The sequence below is a fragment of the Myotis myotis genome, unplaced genomic scaffold (genome assembly GCF_014108235.1).
Source record: "Myotis myotis isolate mMyoMyo1 unplaced genomic scaffold, mMyoMyo1.p scaffold_m19_p_10, whole genome shotgun sequence".
NCBI classification, from domain to species: Eukaryota; Metazoa; Chordata; class Mammalia; order Chiroptera; family Vespertilionidae; genus Myotis; species Myotis myotis.
This window is the reverse complement of record NW_023416314.1, coordinates 16,042,869-16,049,763: the sequence shown is the minus strand read 5'-3', so window position 1 is coordinate 16,049,763 and position 6,895 is coordinate 16,042,869. Positions and strand designations below refer to the sequence as shown.

The 6,895-nt window shown below is 42.6% G+C and overlaps 1 pseudogene; it reads right to left on the bottom strand.

The window, feature by feature from the left end:
- Positions 1-1,464: 1,464 nt before the first annotated feature.
- Positions 1,465-2,108, bottom strand: LOC118664136 (annotated as a pseudogene).
- Between the last annotated feature and the right edge of the window lie 4,787 nt (positions 2,109-6,895).

The window sequence follows — 6,895 nt, the reverse complement described above, 5'->3', positions numbered from 1 at the left end:
GAGCAGTATGAGATGGCCTGGTTTGTGCAAGAACATGCCAACCCAGTGTTCCCACAGCCGAAAGGGTGAGTAGAGTGGCAAGACCTAAGGCAGAATAAGACAGGCGTGTCTTCTGTGTCCCTTAAGTGCCCAGGCTGTATCTTGTGGAGCCAGGGGTAAACACTGACAGGTGTTGACCCTGCCAATGTTTTCAATGTTAACTTCATGACTTTTCCTGTTTCGATTTACCTTTTCCTAGTGACTCTAGTATCAAGAATATACTTTTGGCTCTGCTGAAAACGTGCATTCCTGCGAAACTGGAGGCCCCGGGGAGCAAAACGAAGCTGTTGGCATGTCCTTCTTGCCTCCTGCCTCTAGGTCTGAGCTTACAGTGCCCTGCCGGGTTCTCCCCTGGCAGGTGCTGGCTTCTTCTGGGGCCTCAGGGCCTGCCTTTTTTTCACATTTTTTTTTTAGTCATCTGTCTTTTTTTTTTTTTTGCTCTGATCAAGTGAGAAGTTCCTGGAGTTTATCATGTCTCATTTACCTTGTTGCTGTTTTAAAACAAGATTTCTGACGTTAAGTATGATTATTACATTACTAATGGGAAAAGCAATCACTCAAAACACATTTACTTATACACCCGCATTCAATGAATTCTCTTTTTCTTTCTTCTTGGGGATTGAATTAAAAGGAAATTTCTGTTAATATTATCTTTCATGTTGTCATTGCAGTCGGCTTTGTTTCCCTCAGGAGATTTTTTTCCTGTTGTCATATATCTGTATGTAATAACAGCCTTTATAATTTCTCATTTCATAGTTTTGATTCTTTTATTTCTTAAATAGGTGTTCTCGTTTCCTTGGAGCAATGGATTTTTAAAGTCTAGCGTGCGTCATTTAACATTCAGAGTCCTCTCCCAACCCCTAATTTTTATTAAAGAAGTAAAAGGTGAAATGGGGGAGAAAGGGTTCCAGGAGTGATTTCTATGTAGTGCCATCACACACTGGTTACAATGCACACTTTTAACTGGGAAAGCAAACTCAGTGGTGTTTTCAGGTTATTATTATTATTTTTAATATATTTTATTGATTTTTTACAGAGAGGAAGGGAGAGAGATAGAGAGTCAGAAACATCGATGAGCGAGAAACATCGATCAGCCGCCTCCTGCACATCTCCCACTGGGAGATGTGCCCGCAACCCAGGTACATACCCTTGACCGGAATCGAACCTGGGACCCCCCAGTCCGCAGGCCGACGCTCCATCCACTGAGCCAAACCGGTTTCGGCTTCAGGTTATTAATATTCATTTTTTTCCAGAAAGCTCTTTAGATATTAACCATTAATTTTGAATGAAGGGATGCAGTTTCTCTATTTTTCTTTTTACAGCTTAATTGATCTATTTATTAGTGAATGTTAATGTAGCAAAGAGGGGACAAAAGCTCACAAACACTCTACATAGTTTCACAAGATGCACTGCAGGAAAAAGTGACTACGGATCGGTAGTATCCTGGAGTCTTGGTGGGAGCATTCCTGGGTGGACCTCTAATTCCTGGTGGAGGGGAGGTCTCATTTATGGAGGGGGGCATGCTTGTTGGCATCTCTCGAGCAGGGGAAGCCCAATGGGTAGAGGAGCAATAGTGGCTGGAGGTGGGGTTACTCAGCCTACAGGTGTGGGGGCTCCTGCAACACCGGCAATGGCTGCAACTGCAGCAGCCGCTAGTGTGTCTCTTTCCTGTGGAGCCATTACCTGCTGGGATCGTCCCCAACCCTCAGACAGAACCTGCTAACCCAGCAGGAGCCTGGGGAATCGGAACACCAGCTGCCGGTGGCCCTGCCAACCCAGGGCCTCCTGCAGCTCCTGCAAGTGGTACAAACGCAAGGCCAGTGTCTCTGGGGGGCAGTCCCTCCACAGTCATGGACACCACGTTCTCTCCCAGGCAACAACACCAGACTCAAACCCCGCCTTCCTTCACACTCCGGCTGCTTTGCATTCTTTGGCTTGATCTTCCTGAACTCACCCCAATCACAGAGGATCAAGTTCACATGCTTGTCAAGAGCCTTTTGGGCGCTGTCTTGCCAGGTGCATCTCGTTCTATAGTCGATGTGCTGCAGCATCTTGCTGTTCTTTCCCACAGTCACAATTGCTGTTCCACTAAACCTGATGCTCACAGTAAAGTTTCAGGAACCTTAAGAACTAAGGGAAGGCCACTGCGCGAGGGATGTCCAACTGCCAGCTTAGGCCTGCTCCCCAGGACATCCCCCAAGAACTCCCGGACTGCAAGAGGGTGCAGGCTGGGCTGAGGAACGTCTCCTTCTCCCCCCAGTGCATGAATTTTGTGACAAAGGTATGACATGGGTTCTGCTACAAACCCTGCAACCTGGGGCAGAAGTTCCAAACAGCCTGGTTCTTCAGTTGGAATCAGCTTCCCGGATGTCCCAACACAACTTTAACCAACTCTCGGTGTCCTGGCTGAGAACACCTGCTTCTGTTCCGCCTGGAAGTCCACCACAGGTCTGCTGCCACCGAGATCGCCTTGGGTACAGCTGGTGGTCAAGCTGGCAGTGCTGGGCATGACACCATGACTTAGCTGGTGGGGCTAAAATGATCTGAAGCCTTTGCATTTGTTGCTCCCCAAGACCATCACCACACCAAAGTCCTTCTCTACGCCCACACCCAAGCCTGAGAAAGTAGCAAATTGCCCTTTCATGGTTTCATTTCCTCTCAGTGATGCTCATCGTAACCTGACTTCACCTGAATGGGATAGTTGCGGTGAGCTATACCTCGTTAGAGTTGACTCATTCTCAGGTACTTTGTCTCTTCTAACCCTATTCGACCACTTGAATGGTGAAGCCACACTTTAGCTTATTGCAAAATACTCTGCCCACCAGGCTGGTAGCCCTTATGAAATTATACTCCAATTCTGGTTCAGAGCCTTGTTCTTTCTCTCATTTGGCATTATCGTCTATTATCATAGTTTTGTTGTTTGTCTCCACAAGGCTAAACTGATACAGTTGACATGTTTTGATAAGAAGAATCACAGGATATAATAGTACCACAAAGCACAAGGCTTAAGACTTTTCCATGTCTTAAATAATAATTTCTTATTAGGTAGTATTTTCATATAACTCCATTTTTGTACTTATCTCCTTTTATTTGGATTATTTACTATATTTCTGTCCCTCAAACTGGATTGTGAGTTTCTTCAAGCAGAGATCATATGTCATTCATATTTTATGCCCCATCCCCATAAGGTCTAATACAACTGTGGAGAGCAGTTTAGCACATATTCGCTGTGTCAAGTAAATTATAGCAGCAGCAAATATATTGACTTGGAACCAGAATCATGATATAAATTCAGAAGTATTTACTTTTCTTTCCTTTGAGAACTCAGGATCTTTTTAAAGTGCTAATTTGCAGTTTGAAGCTGTTTAGGTGAAAAACACAAGAAGCAGCAACAAAAGAGACGAAGCAGGCACTTTTGGGTATTATAATTACACCCAAAGTTTGTTTTTATTATAGTTCTTCAGGTTTAATCATGCTCTTGATTCTGTGAACTGTCATAGAATCACAGGATTGAGAAGGTCTCAAAAGGTCTTTTGGTCTCTGTCTCTGAGGAGCCAGGAGTTGAAACTTCTGCAAACATTTGCTTACCTTATAGTTTCCTCTCAAAATATCCAGAAAAGAAGGGCACATAGAGGTCCAAACATTTTTTTGAGTAAATAATGTTTTATTTATGTCTCTCCTGGTTATGATTTAACATCTGATACATCCATTGTCCCCAGCTCTTCTTTTTCTTGCCACTTCTGGGAGTTTTCTGTCTCCGATCTCTTTCTCCTCTTTCCAAACAGAACTTTAAATTCATCACTTCTCCCCTGTACAGAGCAGCTGAGCAATCAATTCTTGTTTCTTGAGAATGTGCCTGTAGAATGTGGGTGATTCTCACCTTTGACCAATAGTGGGTAATTAAGACATTTATTTCAGGACAAACACAGTGCTTTCCCTAGCGGGGATTTCAGTGACTGATGTAATATATATATATCTCCCATCCCTCATTTGCCCACCACAGTGCTTCATTTCAGAAAATGTAATGTAGCCTTGTTTCCTCTCTTTTTGATCTTCTGCTTAGGCTGATGCCCATCATCTAGGTTTAGACTCGGAGCTGATTACGGGGTTCTAAAAAAGGCCAGACCACTCCAGATTGCAGCATTCATGAGCAGGTGAAAGTTGGTGAATCAGTTCCCGGGATTTGCCAAATATCACCATTTTCAATGCAGACTATGTTGTGTCATTACTGTTTTTAAATGTTCACCTGTTTTCCATCAGATATCTAGGTTTTGCATTTTGTTCTGTTCTCAGCCTTGGTAGAGTAGGGCTGTTAGTTTTTTTCTACTCCTCAAAGCCAAAGTATTCCAAGGGTTAACATAGTGTATATGATTTTCTTTGGTCCATTCAAGACATGGAGATTGTACCAACTCTCATCATTTGGTTGTGGACTTCCTGTTCTGCTGTCTTGAGAAAGACTTTTGATAAACGTAATGATAGGAGCACCATGGAGTGTGCTACGGGAGCAGCATAGGAGGGGGTTTAGATGTGGAGTCAGGAAGGCTTCCTAGAGGAGGGGAACTATATGGTGTCCTAAAGCCTGAGAAGGAGAAGGACAGGTGAAGAGCACAGGATGGCAGAGGGAAAGAGTTCCAGGAAAATAGGATGGCGAGTGCAAAAGCCCAAAGGTGAAAGAGAGCATGGCCACGTTCAGGCAAACTTGTGTCTTAAGCATTAGACACAAGACTGGGTGGGTAAAGGATGAAAATGAAGCAGGGTATAGACTTTTGTCATCTTGAGCCTTTAACTCACGTTAAGAAAATGAAGGATGATGGAGAACCACTTAAAGAAAGGGAAAACATTATTAAGTGTATTTTAGAGGACTTGCTATGGTGCGAAACACTGGAGGCAGTGGGACTCCAGTAGCTGGATGTAGCAATAACCCAATAGAGAGAAGATTGTGTCCTGGACTGAGAAGGGAAACAATTAGGTGAATTTGAAAAATATAAATAAAGTAAAATGGACAAATGAGATGGAATGCCCTGACACTCCCATCACATTTGCAATTAAAATGATGCAAGACTTAATCCTAGTCAACAGAATTGGGGCTATAGCAAGCTTTTGGGTGAGACATATTGAAGAGCAGGAGTTCCTTGGTTTCTTTGGTTGACAACTTCCTTCCGAGTAACCACTGTCTAGAAGTAGAGGGATCAGCCTTATGGGACAAGAGATTCCCACCTTGCATGTGTTCTTGGACTGGACAGCCATCCTGCAGTAGAGGAAGTGTCAGCCCAGGTCAATCATTAATCTCAGCACTGATCAGAACACACCTGAACCATGGTGACCAGTAATAGAGCCCACATTTTTTTAATGTTCATAACTAGAACCTCTCCAGAGAGGAATCAAAAGATAAAGGGAACTCAGAACACATTAGATAAGGAAGGTAAAGTATTTAAATAGAGAAAATTCACATTATAGCTCCATTTGAACACCTGCAGGGTTCTTAAACTTGTTCTGTGTGAGCTCAAGGCACTGAACTGGAATTAGTGGAGGGTCAGGGTTCCCAAGAGGTAGATAACAGCTCACTCCAAATCTAAGTTGTGGAGCTGGCTGACTATGGAGGCAATATGTGCCCCGCCAATGTAAATATTCAACAGACCAGGCCTGGACCTTAAAAGTACCTTCCAGCCCTGGCTGAATAGCAAGGTTGGTTAGAGCATCATCCGGATGCACCAAGGTTTCAGGTTTGATCCTTGTACGGGTCTAGACACATGCAAGTCAATAATTGAATGCATAAATAAGTGGAACAACAAATTGATGTGTGTCTCTCTCTCAAAATCAATCAATAAAAAGTAAATACATAAAAGTACCTTCCAACTCAGTCAATTCAGTTTTAAAAATATTTCTATTTTTCTTTCCCATTAATTCTCTTGTTATGAGCCTTGCACAGAGCAGAATAGTAGATATCTTGCCCCTTGCATTATGCATAGTAAATGATTCCTAGATATATGTTGAATACTGTAAAAGTTTCGTGTATTATCATCACTGAGTTGTTACCATATTTTCTTTTTGTCAGGATTTTTATAAGCTTATCTTAGACTGAGGTTTCCCAATTATGTGTCAGGATTCACTGAAAATCATTAATAATCTTTGTCTTACTACTGATGTCCCCACTTATGAGGTTGAATCAGCCTCTCATATCGAAACTGAAAGTGCCAAACGTTTGCTTGCGACTAGTGCCTGGTCAGCTTCTCCATAGTTGGAATTAGCATCTAGTGACAGGAAGACTCAAGTGCCACACGGATACATTCTGATGAGTCTGGAAGTTGTGGCTACTACTTCCAGCTTCCAGGGGTATACTGAAAAGTATTCCAGAGATAGTATCCAGCACCCAGTGTTGGTAGCAGTGGTAGTGCAAGCTGCAATGACTATGCGAAGCCATGGTGAAGTAGCATCTTTACTGAACATGTTCTTATAAGGTATTTGGGATTCTTGGTTATTGTAGCCTCTAAATCTGCTCTTTAGTCTCACATATACTTTATGCTACCCAAGTGTTTTAAGTACATTCCATTTCTATTTAATTAGTCAGAGTGCTTCTCATGCTTGCAACCAAATACCCTGACTGATACAAACAAATTGGTGAATTTCATTAAAAATACAGTAATAAAGTGAAGGATATTGTCCAGAAAATAGAATAAATATATGAAAAGCTAAAAATCTGGAGGTCAAACCAGGAGAACTAACACCCAACCAGAGGAGTTCCACAGAGAACTGAGTAAATGGAGAGTAACACATTATCAAAGAAATAACATAGGAAAATTTCCCTCCTTTAAAGACTGAGAAGTTCTAGGCCAGTGGTCGGCAAACTGCGACTCGC